This window comes from Urocampus carinirostris, chromosome 2, assembly GCF_059441175.1.
Source record: "Urocampus carinirostris isolate Australia breed hairy pipefish chromosome 2, RoL_Ucar_1.0, whole genome shotgun sequence".
In the NCBI taxonomy this organism is placed as follows: Eukaryota; Metazoa; Chordata; class Actinopteri; order Syngnathiformes; family Syngnathidae; genus Urocampus; species Urocampus carinirostris.
In genome coordinates this window covers 26,291,982-26,311,364 of record NC_142350.1, presented here as the reverse complement: position 1 = coordinate 26,311,364, position 19,383 = coordinate 26,291,982, and the positions used below count along the sequence as shown (strand labels likewise).

At 42.8% G+C, this 19,383-nt stretch overlaps 1 protein-coding gene across 1 annotated transcript in view; it reads right to left on the bottom strand.

The window, feature by feature from the left end:
- Nucleotides 1-19,383, bottom strand: part of LOC148371529 (CUB and sushi domain-containing protein 3-like) — a 290,824-nt gene that overhangs the window by 236,657 nt on the left and 34,784 nt on the right. The gene's annotated exons all lie outside the window — the stretch shown is intronic.

Genomic DNA, 19,383 nt, shown 5'->3' with positions numbered 1-19,383 from the left:
TTCAATCGGCGACAGCAGTCGAGGAACGATCAAATGTTTATCAGCCAGCGCTGCTTTATGATTGGTGTAAAATCCAGTTGCATTTTAGAAAGCCAACTTGTTGGGGGGGGGCAAGATTTTCTTTCAGCAGGTACTCGAGAGAGGACTTTCTGGATAGACGGTAATGCAGACCAAGGAAGCAACGCATGTGGGTTTTTCAGCGCCGAAACGGATTCTTCGCATTGAAAGGAGGCCGATTACCGATATTTGAAGCCGATATTCATTGATCAAATAAAACATTAATAGCCTTTAGAATTTCAACACAACTAAGATAATCTTTCACTTGACAAATAAGTGTGGTATTCCTCTGTAGTCTCCCAAAGCCAAACAACACATTAGGTTTGAAGTGTGGAGGGGAGTCGGATTTGAATTTCGATTCAAACGTTTGTTTACACGGGGAAATCCATTAAAACGAGGGTCTCATTCCCAATGGTGCTCTGGTTACAGCGATCAGTGAACAACTACGTACAATCGGAGCCAACTAAGCGGCTGCTTAGGGCCCCGCAACCACTAGGGGGCCCATAAAGTGATTAACATTTTGGGTGCCAACATTGTACCCATTGTCACCTTGTGTGTCCCCTCAACTTTGACCGATATACAACAAAAATACTGCACAATAACTACAAAACTAAATATCAAATATAGTGTTTAAAAACAGGTATCTAATTTATTATTTTGCCTCCATTCTGAAAATAAAAAATAGTATATATTTACTACAAAAATACTACTACAGTAACACTATATTACAAAATACTACTACAGAATTATTTACTCCAAAAATACTGCTCTGGAAATACTACAAAAATTCTACAAAAATAATACTAAAATACTGCTTTGGAAATACATGAATTATACTTATGCTGAAATACTAAAAAATATAAATACATAATACTATAATATAAAAAACAACTAGAGAAATATTACTGCAAAAATACTACAAGAGGTTTACAACAGAAATACTGCATATTATACCTATGACGATACTGCAAAAATTCTCCTATGGAAATATCACAAAATACTACAAAAAAAAATCCTGCAGTAATACTGTACTACAGAAATACTACAGATATACAACGAACGTTCTTATATGGATTTACTACAAACTACAACAGAGCCCCTACAAAAATACCAAAGAAAATAAGACTAGAGTAATACTAGTCAAGTCAAGTCATGTTTATTTGTATAGCCCTTAATCACAAAGAGTCTCAAAGGGCTACCACACTACTACAAAAATACTATAATCATTAAACTACTGTAATAATGCAAATTTTCAAAATACAACAAAAGTACTACAGAAATACAAAAAAATACTACAATGGAAATACTTCAAAAAATATGACAAGTATAGTACAAAAAGAAAACTACAGCAACACTAAAAAACTTCAATAAAATCCGACTTCAGAAATACTAAAAATAAACAACAACAAAAAACTACAGTAGTACTTCAAAACTAAATAACAAATGAAGTGCTTGAAACAGGGACCTAATATACTATATTGCTGTAATTGTGGTCGTTTCAAAACCAATTTCATGAAACGAATCTATTTTAAAAGAAGTATAACATGTCACATGCGGCCCCCAACTCCTAATAGTTGCCCAGCCCTGGAGTAGAACATGGAATGAGTTCTAGTAGGTATACAAATTAACAAGTAATAGGGGCCCCCCAAATCTCATTTTGCTTAGGGCCCCATGTAGGCTTGGGCCGGTCCTGCGTACATGAAACATTTCAACAAGGCTACTATAGAACATTATAAACATGCATTACAATATTGCTAAGAACGATTACGTAATACATCAAGAGTTTCTTTGGGTAGTTTATGTTTTCGGAGCTGTTAGCGATAATATTGTAATTTTTTTGTTTTCTAATTTCCCTTTTGTGGGGTAAGGTTCTGTTTTGTTGTTTGGATTTTGAATATGTTTTCCCTGCAAGGAAACCATTTTAATAGTGGTAGGCACTTAAGAGCTTCGGATTCAGCCTACTCATTTTGGGCAGATGTTTATACTTTCTATTATTGTTTTGTACAGTTGTTTTTGGTTCAAATATTTTGTTGTTTCCTTTTGTCAATTAGTCGTTGATGTTTTTTTGTGCTGTGGCTAAATAAATAGCCACAAACAAACCTTTTTTTAAATGTATTACTAAATATTATGTAATTGGGTTAAAACAGTTAGGTTTTAGATCAGGTGATGGTGTAATAATAGTCTGTGGTTTGCAACAATCTGTGGTCTGTGCAGCCCTTTGAGACTCTTTGTGATTAAGGGTGTCACAAATAAACATGACTTGACTTGGCTATTGCTACAAGAGTAGTCAAGTCAAGTCACATTTATTTAAATAGCCCTTAATCACAAAAAATGTCTCAAAGGACTGCACAGGATTACAATTACACCATCGCCTGATAATAAACCGACATGCGGGAAAGGAAAAACTCAAAACCTCAGCGCGAGGAAAAAAGAAACCTTAACAAGGGGCCTCACAAGTGGTAATCCCCTTTCCAGGATGACCAGGGTGGAATAGATAGTACGCTATATAAAGCCTACTTGTTTACCACTAGTCGTGGTCGTGAACATTATAGTGTTTATCTACGTGTCGGTGACGTTTGCATAAATATGTCTAAATAAACTAATAAGATATAGACAACGATCGCTTTTTTTGTTTGAATCGTGCCGATCAATATTTCCTAATTATACACACTACGATCGCAGGACTCGCTCTATTGGAAGAGCAGCGCTAAGAAGCATAGGAGAAACCAAGTGCGCGTTCAGGTCAACGGGAATGAGATTCTGCAGGCGAGTCGGCATTAGGCACAACACCGGTCTTGTCTGTTTCAGCGTGTGCGTCACTGCACTTTGACGACATTTCCTCGACGTTTTAGTAATAGGGCAAATAAGTGCGGCTCAACAATGACTACCTCGTTCTTCGTTTTCTCCTTTTTCATGTTGGCCACGGACCTAAAGGCCTTCCCCTTTTTTTTCTTCAAAGTCTCTCCTTCTTTTCGTGTTCACTGAACTGTCAGCCACGTATGGCCTGGTTTTGTCAGGACCACCTTTGATTTTGGTGAGGCGTCCCTGCCCCTTTAAAAAAGCAAGACTACACGTCTTAAAGAGAGTTTTTACCCTTCCGCTATTCGTATGTTCAACGGGAATTGATTTAGGTTATTATGTATAGTATTATTGTGCCAACGGCGTTCCTCCGACCTATTCTACTCTAGTCTTGTTATTTACATATTCTTTCTTTTGAAGCTATTCTATATAATTACCTTGTATTATACAATTCAATACCTTTTTTACTCTATTCTTTTTGTTCTTTTAAATCTATTATTTTATCTTTATTGAGTGTTCGCGTGTCAAATGATTTCTTGTATACAGTGGAACCTCGGTTTTCGAACGCCTCTCAGTTCCAACAAATCGGTTCTCGACCAAAGATTTCGAGAAATTCTTGCTTCGCTTTTCATTCAAAAAATGGGTGTTCGAACGCCGGTACGCTAGTATGCGATGCTGAGCGGCGTATGGGTGTAGATTGCCCCCACCCCTCATGAAGAACTGTTATGACGTCCGCGCGCACTTCTTTTTGCTTTCACTTTAGATATCGGTGAATGGAGTGTTTTAGCCCCTAATTATGCCTCCGAAGAAGGTTGGTGCAAGCAGAAAAGTTGCTACAGGTGAAAAAAGAAGGGTAGTGCGTACAACTGTTGCATTTAAGAAAGAAATAATCGCAAAATATGGAGGTGTGCGAGTTTCCCTTCTTTCGAGGGAATAGAGCATGGCTTCTGCAGACCTTCACAAAGGTAAGAAATCCTATTCATAATTCTCTTCTTTATCCTTTAACCGCTCACCGCTTTTTGTGGAGACCCGGGTGCTAAATGACGTGTAAACGACCTGATTTTTTTTAGTTGTACACGTTCATGTTAGCGTAATCTTTCGTACGGAAGATTACGCTAACGCGAACGTACGATTAGCCCGGGTTAGCTTCATGTTTATGTTCGTGGTAAGCATTCAGGGTGTTGGAACGGATTAAGACAATTTTACATTACTTTTAATGGGAAAAACGATTTTCGGTGATCGAACAAATCGTTTTTTGAACAGGGTTCTGGAACGGATTATGGTCGAGAACCGAGGTTCCACTGTATATCATGTTTATGGTTTATACTGGCTGAATAAATAAATACAATAAAAAAAGAGGGGCCGAACAGAGTTCTTGACTAGCTCGCAGGTCAACCGTGTAAAGCAGACCATGGCAGCCTGCATCGCATCCATCGACAACCCGGACTACTTTGGCTTTGAGAATATTTAGCCAGCAATGACTGTTTCAAATGTTGATTGACACATTGGTTAGCCAATTAATTTTCCAACATAGTTTTATGCAATTTTACTTGGCGTATACAAATCAGATCCAAATATAAACGTGCTTAAATGCAATCTGGGATCCAGTTCTACGTGTGGTTGTAACGCGCAGGTGTGTACAATCATGGATGGAAAGAAAAGTCAAACATTTACAGCTTTTTAACAATGTCTGAAAAAATGCCCAAAGTAGAATATGTGGTTGCAAAGGTTTGAGGGCTGTAGACTTTTCAAAACACCTGGACATCCCTTTAGGAAAATGTGTAAAATACAATGTTTGCTTTTTCAGGTTCTGATCTAATTTGACCTCGAGACCAGGTAAGGACTCAGAGCATGAAGGAACGTCAAATCCAGACGCAGCTTGCAAGGTGATAGTTTAAACTTAAGATCATTCATCGTTCTTGGGATAAGTATAAGCGGAATTTCTGGTACAAAGGAATCTCCATGATTGCATTAGCATCATAGCAGGAACCTTTTGGATTCTTTTTGTTAGTAACTTAACCTTTTTATCGGTCGATTTTCCCAGTGTCTTTTGCGTTTTCTTTCTCTTGTTTCGTGTTGATTACATATAATAATAAATCGTTTGTGTTATATTTCTCTGCCTGGTTCTTTGGCTCATCTCCTTCTGGATTAGCAACTCATATCAGAATTCCAAGAACTCAAAGTGATTGTCACGACTGGTACAAGCAGGGAACCCAAATGCGTAACGTTTCACACAATACTTTGTTAAGGGATTGATACAGGAAACAGAATCAGGATATGGGTAGCTGTGACAGGAGAACGAAGCTTGGATTAGGGATTGACACAGGAAACCGAATCACGTTACGGGAGGCCGGGACAGGAGAACGAAGCTTGGATCGGGGATCGATACAGGAAACAGAATCAGGATACGGGTAGCCTGGACAGGAGAACGGAGCTTGGATCGGGGATCAATACAGGATACAGGCTAGAGGCTACAGGATACAGGATACAGGGTACAATTAACAGGGTACAGGGTATAGGGTACAGGGTACAGGACAGGTTGGGACAGACGGGAGCCAGAGTCAAAAAGTGCTTGCCTTGCAAGTGCTGAGATTCCCTGACGGATTGACTAGGAGTTAATGAATGTACTGAGTTCAAAAAGGAAGGGAACCAATCAGGAAACGAGCAGCAGCTGGAGCCAAACGAGCGGGCACAATTAAGGGCAATGCGCAAATCATGACAGTGATGACTTAATTTAAAATTAAATTAATTTGTAGCCAGTTTCTGCTCCTTCAGACAAAAAGTGACAAATCTCAAAACTTAGCTTTATAGTGAAGCCCTAGCGACATCTAGAGACAAATTTGTTAGCTGGTTGCACAGAGGGATTAATTATTTTCAACACTAAATATATTTAATTAAAGCAAAAAACCCTACACAGGTCACAAAAGGGAGTGGAGAGAAAGAAGGACAGTAATTGCAAATGTGAAAAAAATTTGTGAATATGAAAAATGTTCACGACAGCCCTAACTCTCGCTCCAGTAGACTGTGGACAGTGGGAAGTGGGGACAGCTTCCTGCTTCAGTGGCTCCGCCCCCGGTCGCTCATCCAATCAGAAGACGCTGGATGGGTAGCGTCGGAGACAGAAGGCAGGAGAGGCTTGGAACGGCTTGGCAGTTGCTCGGTGTTGTGCTTAATACGGCGTGACGAATAAATAAATATGCCGATACTAATAGCCGTCAAATTTCCAAATCTCGGCGCCGATAATCGGCCTGCTCGATAACCGGTTGACCACTACCAAGTAGTGCACTCCTATTTGTGTATGCAATTATACTACAGTTGCAGACTGGATACGAATACTGAGCAATATGGTCTGAAATTAACTTTGTTTTGTCTTTGGGACTGCCAGTGTCAGATGGACCATTTCATGATGGATGAACAAACAACATTTTTGACTGGTCAATTGTATAACGAAGCAGGTATACAACTGCCAAAGCTTTTCTCAAACACGTTTCTCTTGGAGCAGTGGTTCTCAAATAGTGGGCCACAACCCCCTGGGGGAAGGCTCTGCTACGCGGGTCGAGGGGGTTTTCAACTTTGTGGAACTCTTACAATTGCGCGTCAACTACGCTAAGGGGCAGTGCCGTTCGTGGTGTTTTCTTTACATTTAGCCTGCACGCTCTGCATTAAGCACAGAGTATAAGCATTGAGTATAACGTGTAGACACACAGTGTAGCAGGCCCTCAACTGACTCCCAAAAAATTATTTAAAGCAAATGCAGAGACAGGTAGAGAGAAACAGGGTAAAGAAATAAACAAATGTCTCCTGCAGTAGCACATTACTGCATCCTTGGAGGGGGACGGGCCCAATGTATACCACCCAATTCTAAAGCAAGGGTAGTGATAATATTTTCATTTGTTATCTGAGTGTATACATATATACCTAGATCCCAAAACAAAAACATCTGTTTGTGTGTTTTTCTGCTCAAGAAGAGGGGCAAGGAGCTTATATATAACTACCATCTTTCCCAGGCAGTCAGGTAAGTTACACTGGTTGTGAAAAATGGACCAAAAAAGATGACTCAGCAGTTTCGCTTTTGTTGACTCGGCATTTTGTCAAAAAGACCACTATCCGAAGCCAGAAAGATGATAAAAATCCTCACCATATTTTACAGGCAGTCAGGTTGGGTTACCTCAATGTGAAAACTGCTCAAAAAAGAGCTGGCATTTTTGGGTTTGCTAACTCAGCCACTTTCCCAGAAAGACACTTTATTCTCTCAAGCCAGAACACATAAGACCAAGATCATAATATTTTACAATCAGGTAGGTCACCAGAACTGACTAACCCTACCAAAAAACGAAAATGCCACCCGAACGAACGACAAAAAAAGACAAACACATTCACACAAACAAAGAAAATAAAAAAGGGGGAAAGAAGCAAAAAACACACTTTTTTGGGGGGGACGATGGCCAACCCAAATGCCCAAACACTTAAACAAGTTAAGCACCTCGGCACCCAAGTTGGTCATGCTTTCGTCCCTCCAGATGAAATGGGACACCAGAAAGCGGCTATGTCACTCGGGTCAGGGTGACACAACACACTCTTCTGTTTCAACAGCAGGGTCCGACAGCTTTCATTGGTTTACCCCTGCCGCATCATACGGATGCCCTGCCCATCCCTTAGAACGCGTCCAAACATCCCACTATCCTTTTACAACACCTCTCCAATCATTCCTATCACCAATAAGAGATCAAGCTTGCACTACATTTAGACTTCTTTCCTCCAGTGCACTCATAACACCATCCATCCACGTCAATCGCGACCTTCCCTCTTAGTCTCCTTCCATTGACTTCTGCTCTGTAGATCCTCTTCAACATTCGCTCCTCATCCATCCTCTCCATGTGTCCAAACCAACCAAGTACTCTCTTATCCACACGCTTGTTCAGTTCCACTACTACTCCAGTTCTGTTTCTCCCAATTTCTTTTCTCAATCTAACGAATCTTGTCACTCCTAACATACTCCTCAAACACTTCATCTAAAAAACATTTAATTTCCTTCTTAAATCTGCGTTCAGGCTCCAAGTCTCTGCACCATAATACTATCAGAACCTTAAAATCATATCTTAAGCTAACAGGGAGCCAATGCAGGATAGCTAAAATCGGGGTAATGTGATCAAACTTCCTAGTCTTAGTTAAAAACCTCGCTGCAAGAATCTGACAGTCGTGCCGTCAGAATATAAAGGGGTTGAGTATGTGCTGTGTCGTGCCAACCTATAAAAACTCCTATTAACTGATTATACTACCGTGTGTGCTGTGCTCGAGTTGAAATAGGTTGCTTAGGAGGGCGTATAGGACAATCTCCATCATAAATTGGGGATATTCACTGTGTTGAATTGTCTAGGCCTGACTTGGTTTCTTCCCACTAAAGAAAATGAGCAACAGTCAGCAGAGGTTTACATGAAGTCAATCAGAATCTATTTTGGAGATTGCCTTTTGTCTGTTCTTTTTTCCAGAAAACAGCATTCCAGCAAATTGTTTAAGCCAATGTGATGTATGATGTCAGGAAGTTTTGCAATACTTTGTCTTTTTCCTTATTTTATTTTTGACTTTCCTTCAGTTTGTGTAATTCGTCTATTACCTTATGCACTCACGTGACCTAACCATGTGAAGAAACCATGACGGATGTCAGTAAACAGTAGTAATCTGATGCAGTTACTAGTTACCTGTTGATAAATGTAATAAGCTGCGAAATCCGAATACCTTAACGTTGCAGTAATGTTGAAATATAATTGTCTTTATTGTCATTGATGTCAACGTTGGTAAACATTGTTTGCAATGAGATTAGACATGGCACTCCAGAGTAAAATGTACAAATGGGTTAAAAAGGATTAATTCTACTAAATGTTAAATCATTTTATTACTATAATTGTTTCCCGTTGCCCAGATGCGCATATTCATCTATCCGCTCATATAGTCGTTTGCTATTTTACAGTGCCTTTTCATGTTTTACCCTTCTTTTCTTACCCTATAGGCTATCTATCATGAATTTGAATTGAGTCACGGTGGAATATTATACAGGCGTGTTGAATGTGTTGAGGACTGCCGCTTCATGTAAGTTTCAGCTATAAAAAGAACATTTCATGCGGGCATGTTATCATTCGAAGAGATAGGACAACATGTGATTTGTTTCGGCGTGAAAAAGGCTGTACAGTGTACATGCAGCATATTTATCACTCAGAACTTCATTGTTTTCTTGTAAGTGCAGTGTCACGATTGAATTACCTTTGGCTGCTTATTTCTTTCTTTGCTTCACCGCCTCACAGGAGTTTTTCTACATGCCACATCTAACATAAGATTTACGGGGTTCCTAAAACTTTTTAATGGCCAAATTCAAGCACATTTCAAGCACTATCAAAGCCATTTTCAATGTTCCTAGTACTTTCAAAGAAAGGAATCCAGCGCCGAACAAAATGATTTTTTTTTGTTGATTTTAATGACTAAAATAAAGTTGCTCCTAGCACATGCTGTGTGCTATTTTGAGCTGTTACTATTTTTGATTCCCGATCTTTTTGTGTCAACGGGCTACCATAACTGACATGAATTCTGCCATTCTGCCTGAAAAACATGTGCCTTGCTTGGCTACGTCACACTTGTTTACATACACAGAAAGGGCTCTATAGGTGTTGGGTAATATTTGAGTTTAATATGGAAGACTAAAAAAAAGAAGTACTGAATGTTTAGAAGCAGAAAAACTATCCAAATTTGTACTAATTTTGTTGATATTGACTGCTCTGAAGCAGAATGCATTCAATCTTTCAATCTTGCTGATCTTTCACTATTGTTTTACTTATTTTAATTTAGATTTATTATTTTTTGCGTATCTTTCAGAGGATTTGTGTCTAAATTGGTTAAAATAAAACTGTAAATTGTTATTTTGCATTTAATCATTTATCTATAGCACTGAAGGTTTTTCATTAGTTTTTATTATTGGAATATGGGAGAAAACCCACGCAAGCACAGGAAGGCTGGTAGCTGGATTTGAACTTATTACCTCATAACTGTTCCGCGGATGGGCCAACCTCTCAGCTGCCAAATGTTAAATAGATAAATTGGTTTAATAAACACACAAAAATTATCATTCTACTCTCTATTAATTGCTCAAATCATTATCAATAAACTGGAATTTATTTATTTGAATTTCTAAAATAACACATGTCATGTTGTTACTAGGCAGCACGGCGGCGCAGTGGTTAGCGCTTGTGCGGCACAGTTCATGTCATGGGAACCTGTCGTGGGTTCAAATCCACCTCCAGACTTCCTGTGCGGAGTTTGTATGCTCTCCCCGTGCTTGCGTGGGTTTCCTCCGGGCACTCTGGTTTCCTCCCACGTTCCAAAAACATGCATTTCAGGTGAATTGGCCGGTCCAAATTGTCCCTAGGTGTGAATGGTTGTCTGTCCCTGTGTGCCCTGTGATTGTGCCCCGACGGATCACCACCTTATCGTGGTGGGGCACTTTGTGCGTCTCAAAGACCCCTAGAGCTATGTCGGCGGGAGTCTCGTACTCCTGGCAGGGTTACCCAAGCCGAACAGGTCGAAGGGTAGAGTCCAGACTAAGAGTGATCCCAAAAGCTGGTGGCGGCACGCTTTGAGGCGGTTTCCCACAGACCTGGATTCCGGCAGCCGCCTGCAGTTGTGGGAAGATGCCGGTCGTCTAGGGTCTCCCTTGCCACTGGATCCATCTTCTCTACAATCAAGATAGTGGCGTTGGGGAAAGCGCACCCCTTACGCCACTTTAAAAACCATCATTGCGCAGGTATCTTCTTTTACCTGAGTCCCCGACCACAAAAGTCTGGCGGCGATGGAGTAACCAGTGACGGGAGCAGGTTTGAATGAGCTGGAAGCTCTTAGCTGGACCTCTGCACGTCAGCGGCACAGGGCAAGGGTCGTTAGCAGCTGGGATTGAGTGGCAGCTGTTTCCGGCAGACCCCTGTGCGTCTGAGCAGCACTATTTAGTGGCCGCACTGCTCACCCCAATTGGGGAAAGGCCTAGAAAAGGTGGCCTAAAGATTGCCCACTCAGCACAGTACCCGGACAGGAAACCGCGCCTGTCGGGACATTCCACTATGCGGTCGAAAAACAATAGCATTTAGAATTGCAGCATGGAACATAAGGACACTCCTGGATACCAGTCTGGACAGACCACAGCGCAGAACAGCACTCATTGCCAACGAGCTGAAGCGATATAATGTGGATGTGGCAGCGCTCAGCGAGACCAGACTCCTTGAGGAAGGCTCACTCAATGAAGAGGGGGAGGGTTATACATTCTTTTGGAAGGGATACCCCATGGGCGGACACCATCTTCACGGAGTTGGTTTTGCAATTAAGAACACTCTACTGCTGAAGCTCACAGAGTCACCAGTGGGTGTCAGTGAAAGACTAATGACTCTTCGCATCCCACTTGCAAAATGCAGACATGTCACATTAGTTAGTGCCTATGCACCAACACTGCCATCGAATGATGAAGAGAAGGATCGCTTCTACCAGGCACTCGATGACATCCTCAGTCACATCCCGAGGAATGACAAAATCATGCTGCTTGGTGATTTCAATGCAAGAGTCGGAAAGAACTTGCAAAACTGGGATGGTGTGATTGGTGCCCATGGCATTGGAAAAGTTAATTCCAATGGCATGAGACTTCTTAGTCTGTGCGCGGAACATAACCTTACCATCACAAACACCATCTTCCAACAAAAGAATAAATATAAGGCATCCTGGATGCATCCCAGGTCCAAACACTGGCATCTGATTGACTACGCGATCGTGAGGAGGGCTGACCTGAAGGACGTGCTCATTACAAGAGCTATGCGTGGGGAAGACTGTTGGACCGACCACCGCATGATTCTGACAAAGGTCAGAATGCATGTCCGGCCCCTAGCACGTCATGGTGGTTCAAAGAGGAAGACACTCAACTGTGCCAAACTCTCCAGTAGCGACACCCTTGACAACTTCCGTTGCTCTCTAGCTGAGAGGCTGGCAAACATTGAGCAGCTGGTCATGTCAGAGGCTGGGATGGATGAGAAGTGGACCTATATATCTACCACCCTCTTTGACACTGCAGCCCAAACCGTTGGTTTTAAAACTAAAAAACACCAGGACTGGTTTGACCAGAATGCCGGAGAGATCTCAACCCTCCTGGACAGAATGCACAAGGCACACAGAGCCACCCTGAACAACCCACAATCTCAATTCCATAAAAAGCTATGGCAAGCCCTTCGTTCCGAGGCCCAGAGAACTCTCAGAAAACTGCAAAATGAGTGGTGGATCTCAAAAGCCAATGAAATCCAGTCTCACGCTGATAGAAGCGATATGCACAGTTTCTATGATGCAGTAAAAACCATCTATGGCCCCAGACACTGCTCACTGGCACCTGTTAGATCTGCTGATGGAACATCTCTAATCAAGGATCAGGCTATGATAGTGGAGCGGTGGGCTGAGCATTTCAACACCCTGCTCAACCAGCCCACCCCAGTGGACCCAACTGTCCTTTCAGAGCTCCCTGAACATCCTACATTGCCAGACCTCGACCTCCCGCCAACTTTCAATGAAATCCTGCATGCAGTCAAAACCCTGAAAAACAATAAATCCCCTGGACCTGACAACATCCCAGCTGAACTTCTCAAGGTAGGAGGCTACCTCTGTACACGGACACTGTTTCAATATATTTCAGAGGTGTGGAGACGAGAGTGTGTCCCGCAACTGTGGAAAGATGCGAACATTGTGACCATCTTTAAGAATAAAGGAGATAAATCCATCTGCTCCAACAGTAGGGGTATCTCTTTGTTGGCCACTGCTGGAAAGGTCCTTGCCAAGGTCATGCTCCGCAGACTCATCTCCAAAATATCGGAACGCGTCATCCCAGAGTCACAGTGTGGTTTTCGAAAGGACAGGGGAACAGTCGACATGATCTTTGTGACACGTCAGCTCCAAGAGAAATGCCGGGAGCAGCACAAGGACTTGTTCATCGCCTTTGTCGATCTTTCAAAGGCATTTGACACAGTGAACAGGGACCTACTGTGGCAAGTCCTGAAGAGATTTGGGTGTCCACCCAAGTTTCTCACCATTCTTGCACAGTTCCATTCAGGGATGACGGCCAGAGTGGTAGTTGGAAGACACAGCTCAGAGCCCTTTGGCGTCGAAACTGGAGTGAGGCAAGGCTGTGTGCTGGCTCCAGTTCTCTTCAACATCTTCCTCGTCTGTGTTACAACACTGCTACGTAGAAGGATGGAGGAGCAGGCTGGAGTTACCATCAACTTCAGGGCTGATGGTAACCTGTTTAACATCAGGAGGCTACAGGCAACTACCAAACTGACTTCAGAGACCATCATTGAGCTACAGTATGCTGATGACTGTGCCCTGGTTGCCCATACACCGGAGGCTCTGCAAAACATTCTCTCGGCAGCTGTAACTGCATACACCAGAATGGGACTGACGATCAACACCCAGAAGACAGAGGTACTCTGTCAGTCCAGTGCTGACCTCTTACCAAACCCAATAACCCTCACAGCAGCAGGGCAACACCTGCTCATGGTGCCCACCTTCAAATATCTGGGGAGCATAGTGTCTGACACCTGCTCATTGGATGATGAGATCCAGAGCCGCCTCAAGCAAGCATCAGCATCTTTCGGTCGACTAAGGATAAGGGTCTTTCAAAAAAACAACCTTAGACTCCACACCAAAATGCTGGTCTACAGAGCTGTATGTATCACGACATTACTGTATGGATGTGAGGCATGGACTATCTACAGCCGCCATCTGAAGAGCCTCGAGACCTTCCATGTAAGATGTCTTCAGAAGATCCTTGGCATCACATGGAGGGACAGAGTGCCGCACACAGAGGTGTTGGAGAGGGCAGGCAGCTGCAGCATGGAATCCATTATGGCCCAACGCCAACTTAGGTGGCTGGGGCATGTTGTTCGAATGCCCAGCCACAGACTGCCACGCTGTATCCTCTATGGTCAATTACATCTAGGCCAACGCAGTGCTGGTGGGCAGAAGAAGCGGTTCAAAGACCAAATGAAGAACATCCTGAAGAGATGTCGGATAAACCCCTCCTCACTGGAGGAACTTGCTTCCTGCCGAGACCTCTGGCGCTCCCACTGCTCACATGGAGTGGATTACATGGAGGAACAGCGCATGCAACACCGTGCAGCAAAGCGTGCAAAGAGACATGCTCGCCAGGCCACCCCTGCTCCCCCCAGCACCCCCTTCACATGCTCTGTCTGTAACCGCATCTGTGGATCCAGGATCGGACTCTTCAAACATCAGCAGACTCACAATTAAAAGAAGATGGTCATCATCGTATCGATGGACAACCCCAAGCAAGCAAGCCCTGTGATTGGCTGGCAACCAGTTCAGGGTGCCCACTGCCCCCGCGACCCTAATGAGGATAAGCGGTACGGCAAATAAGATGAGATGAGATTTTGTTACTATGTTGTTATTATGTTATAACGAGGTTAATTATTTCAAATAGGGTAAATACACTCAGTCATTCAATGAAAAAAAACAATATTTTATTAGAAAATCTCAAAGACCTAGCATTGGTGAGCTATTTTCAGAAAAGGTCTTTGGGCAGCTCAACTGTACTTAGGGGCACCCTGGTGCCCGTGGGCACAACATTGGAGACCCCTGCTCTAGAGGTAGAAATGCCCCGCCCACTAAAAGGAGAAATGCCACCCGAAATGCCACCCAAAATGCTTACCAGCTCAGTAGCCTAGATGGTAGGGCGCCCGCTTTGAGACTGGGAGGTCGCTGGTTCGCGCCTCGGCCGAGTCATACCTAAGACTTATAACATTGGTAAAATGGCGGCGCCCTCTGTTGGCTGCGGCTGCATCGGCTCGCTACAACGGGTCAGGTGTATCGACATTTCGTTCTGTGTACATTGTTACAAAGAATGACAATACAAAGGAAATTATTATTATTATTTTGCGTCTCGACGCGGGGGATGCAGTGGGTAGGGGACACCCTGAACTGGTTGCCAGCCAATCGCAGGGCACACAGGGACAGACAACGTGCTGCCCCCATTCTAGTTCAATATATTTATATTTATATTTATATTTATATTTATATTTATATTTATATTTATATTTATATTTATATTTATATTTATATGCTTTCAAGCTCTAATTAGCTTCACTCAACGATCTACAGCATTTGAAATATTCCATCAGTCTGGCCCTTGGCTTGTAGTCAAATTTTGGATTCAGCCTACAATCCATTTAACTTTGATACCCCCGACCTAGGATAAATATTGCAAACGTTCCCAAGTTCGATCGATGTGCAGTTTCATAGGTTTTTGTAATAATGTAGTCCCTCAAAACTACACTTGTTTTTCTTGGGAGATTTTGTGTTGCCACTGCCACGGAAGTTCATGAAAAAGCTGTAAAGTGCCTTTGAAAAATTGTGAAGGCTTAAAGCACATATGTCAAAGTCAAGGCCTGTGAGCTAAATCCGGCCCACAAGAAGGTTTTCTTACACCCTGAGATGATTATGACTCACTGTTGTATTAAACAACAAGAATCGTTGTGTACCTTTTTGGTTAACCCCTTAACGTTCTGCCGGCCGACCGGCAGACTATAAACAAAGTCGTTTCCGTATGATGTCACCAGTCATTGAAATACATCACGCAACATATCATTGGAAAGCTTAATCGTTATGATTTAATGACTGTTTCAAAACGTACTCATCACAGGAACATCGCGGAAATCTATAAAGCCGGCGTAGCTCAACAAATACGTCCCCTGTTAGTCAGCTCATGAGATCGTTCTTTACAAACATGGAGTCGTTACATTCAAGACCGTCCATTAAAATCAACCGCGTAAAATATTTACTCCAAAACACACGATAATGTACACGATATGTAACATCCTACATGCCCACATTTCTTGTGTAAATATTGTGTAAATTAGAACCTTTATATTCTTTGTTCCTTTATCTTCTTTGTTTTCTTTTATCCTCACTGTTAAATGTGATACTGGAGTGCCACGTCCAATTTCCTTGTCACAATATGTTCAACCCATTTTGTAACAATGACAATAAAGGTATATTCTATTCTATTCTATAATGCAGACAGAAAAAAAAACTGCTTGAAAGCATTACTGCAGCGTTTGACAATCCTTGTTGTAATCAGTTCATTTTGCTCCATTGTTCCCATCTAAAAATAAACACATTCATCAGATGATTTGCAATATGGCTGCAAGCCTCTAACATTTTGGTTGAAACCATGCTCAGCCAATTGCAGGATTTTTTTCACAGTTCACAGCTCATGTGAACCTATAACGGACATTGCCTCATTTAGCTTTAAATAAGTTTAACCATTAGTAACCAAATGAAATATGAAAAGTACCTTATGCTAATATGCACTGTGTACTCATAGTAGACCCCCCCCAAAAAACGTGAAAAACGCAATTCGTGATTCACTTTTACACACCATTACTATGCACAATCATTGAGTAGCTTCTGTAAAGGGAAGTCAAACATTTACAACTCCTTCAAATCTCTAAAAAAAATGAAATGAAATACACAGTTGAAGAGGTTTTATACCTGTTATGTTTCGTCCCCAAATGGCTACTGTTGTAAACACCCTGACCTACACTTGTATAAAATGTGTAAAATACAGTGTTTAGTTAATAATAGTCTGAAAAAAATAGTCTGTGTAATAACCTGTGAAGCCCTTTGAGACTCTTTGTGATTAAGGGCTATACAAATAAAAATGACTTGACTTGACTTGACTTGATCAAATTTGACAAGGTACCAGGTAAGTTATTGTCTTACCCGTTTTCCATCTAAGATAACCATTAGGGTGCATCAAATTTGAATGGGAACTTTTAATTTCATAATATCAATTTAGGTGCATTTTGTTCAATTCATATAAAACTTATTGGAGCTATGTTTGAAGTAAATCCATTGAGATTCAAGGATTCCACCTAAAACACAACTTGAGATTTCAAAAAATGTGTGATTTAGTCGATTGCCAAAAAGATCTGGAAATTTGGATTACAATGAACTTTTATATGGTACTGCTGTACAAAAGGGATATCAAAGTAAAATAGTTTGGGCATTTGAGCATTTCTAAGAATTCAACTTTCAAGATTCTTCAATTCTTTGCCCTACGGACAAATGAATGGCTGTTGATCGGACATGTTCATAGAGCCTTACACTGAGTTTTGTCCAGCAGTGTTGGATTTTGGATAGAGACACCTAATAAAATTTAAACACTTCATTGCTAAATACAAGGGCCAATACTATCTGACATCCCAATAGGAAAAAACTGCCTCTATCTCACTAGAAACTCACAAGACTCAAAAATAAGAGCTAACATTAACTGGATTTCAATTTTAATTGCTCAGCCTGTGCCAGAGTCCACTCCTCTTAGCAGCATAAAAAGGGAGGTGGAGAGAGAGAGAGAGAGAGAGAGAGAGAGAGAGAGAGAGAGAGAGAGAACGAGAGAGAGAGAGAGAGAGAGAGAGAGAGAGAGAGAGAGAGAGAGAGAGAGAGAGAGAGAGAGAGAGGGAGAGAGGGAGAAAGAAAATGCAACTTGAACTCTGAACATCACCAAGGCGTCTACCACTAGATGGGTCTCCCACATGTCATCCATGTGTAACCCTCTTACTGTCAGGACCAGAACAGGAAGAGGACCCAGATGCATAACGTTTACTCACAAGTTTATTGAGATATAAAGGAAAAACAATCGCCAGCGATCCGGTGCTCGCTGGACGAGGGAAGCAAGCCGCTCACGGGATCGGAGCTTGTTCAGAATGCGGAAGTGGATCTCCTGGAGCAGGGGATCAGAGCGTGGTCGACGGTCAAAAACGGGTCGTTAGCCGGGACGGGAGATCAGAACGTGGTCGGTGGTCAAAAAACGGGTTGTAGCAGGAGATAAAAGGGGAATCAGGAACAGACGAGACGGATGAAAATCAGGGACCGATGGGAGTCAGAGTCAAAAGTGCTTGCCTTGCGTAATCAGAGGTTCGCTGACGGACTGACAAAGGGCGAGTGAGAGCACTGAGCTTAAACCAATCAGGTAACCAGCAGCAGCAGGCGCCAAACAAGCTGGCACAGGTGAGTGCAATGAGTAATCATGACACCCATTCAGGGATTTGCTTGTGTTTTCAGCAGCAAAGGTTTGGCTGTTGGCTATGGTCATGTTCAATTGCACATTCTGTAGTGTTGGCCACTGCGAAGGATGTGAGCTTGACGCCACGTTGGCCTAGTCATTGACCACAATCATTGCATGGACATTGACCTCACTTTTTTTGAACGCAGCTATGGTTGCCCAATCCTTCACATCCAGAAACAATAATGCTGGATCAATGTGCAGCTTCTGCATTCCAAACAAGCAATGTGTATTGGCGAGATCGGCCAAGCTGCTGGTTGGCAAAAGGGTGGGGAACTTTGGCTTGCCGAAGCCAGTTCCAAAGCACTGCTGGGAGAGGGGCGCAGGAAGATCAGCTGGATTGTGCTCAAATATCACACTGGCAGGTGCACGCTTGTCGTCAATAGACACTTTGCTGCTAAAGAGAGCCAGGGGTAGAATCTCACCTGTCAGGAACAAGCGATGCTTCTCCAGTGCTTTGATTGCTGACGCTGTAAAGCCTTCATCTACAGCCTTGTAGGCCTGCAGGTGATGGGTTGAGTGTGAGGTCATTCCAGGCAGCATCTAAAGCTACCACTTCATGTAAATGCGCCTGACGAATTTGGCAAATGCACACATTTTCGGCATTTTCTGCCGTGTGGTGATTGTGCCCAGGAGAAGCCATTTGATGGGTTGCTCCATTGGGGCTAGCTTAGGGCCCGGTCACACAGCCATTTGCGTCTGTATCGCGGGTAAAATTTAGCGATTTTTTTTTGCCCGTGGTTGCCCGCGGTGGAAAATGCGCAAAATTGGCCAACCCGCTGTTCATCCGTGGTATGCCCGCGAAACAGACGCCGGCGGCTGTTCCGCTTCCTCATCGCGTCAGTTCCACGTCCTTTCCGCGTGTGGACCACGGGTATAAAAGCTGCCGGGCCGGGCTGTAGAAATCATAACCGCTCAAGACACAGTCCCGTGAAGATCAAGATTTCAAGCTATGGCACCGAAGAAGAAGCCAATATGTTATTATTGTAATAGTTTTTCATTTTTATTTTATTATCTTGTTATGAAATGAAAAGAAATGTCAAGAAATAAAAATGGATTAAGACGAGGTCACTACGGTGACGGGGATCCATGTTCACCCCTTGACGTCTCGAGCACAACTGACGTGTGCTCGGGAAATCGCGCTGAATATACGCGGAGAAAGGCGTTTGACCGTCACACGCGTTACACACGCTAATTCACGTGATAACGCCGCGATACAGGCGCAGAACAAACGTGCTATTACCGTGCTCCACCCGCGATTACCCGCTAAAATTTCGTGTCCTACCCGCGCGTAACCACGCCCTGGCCGCGGCCGCAGCATGTCGTTCCGCGTCTGTACAGCGTCATATCCGCGTGTGTACCACGTGTGCCGCCCGCGT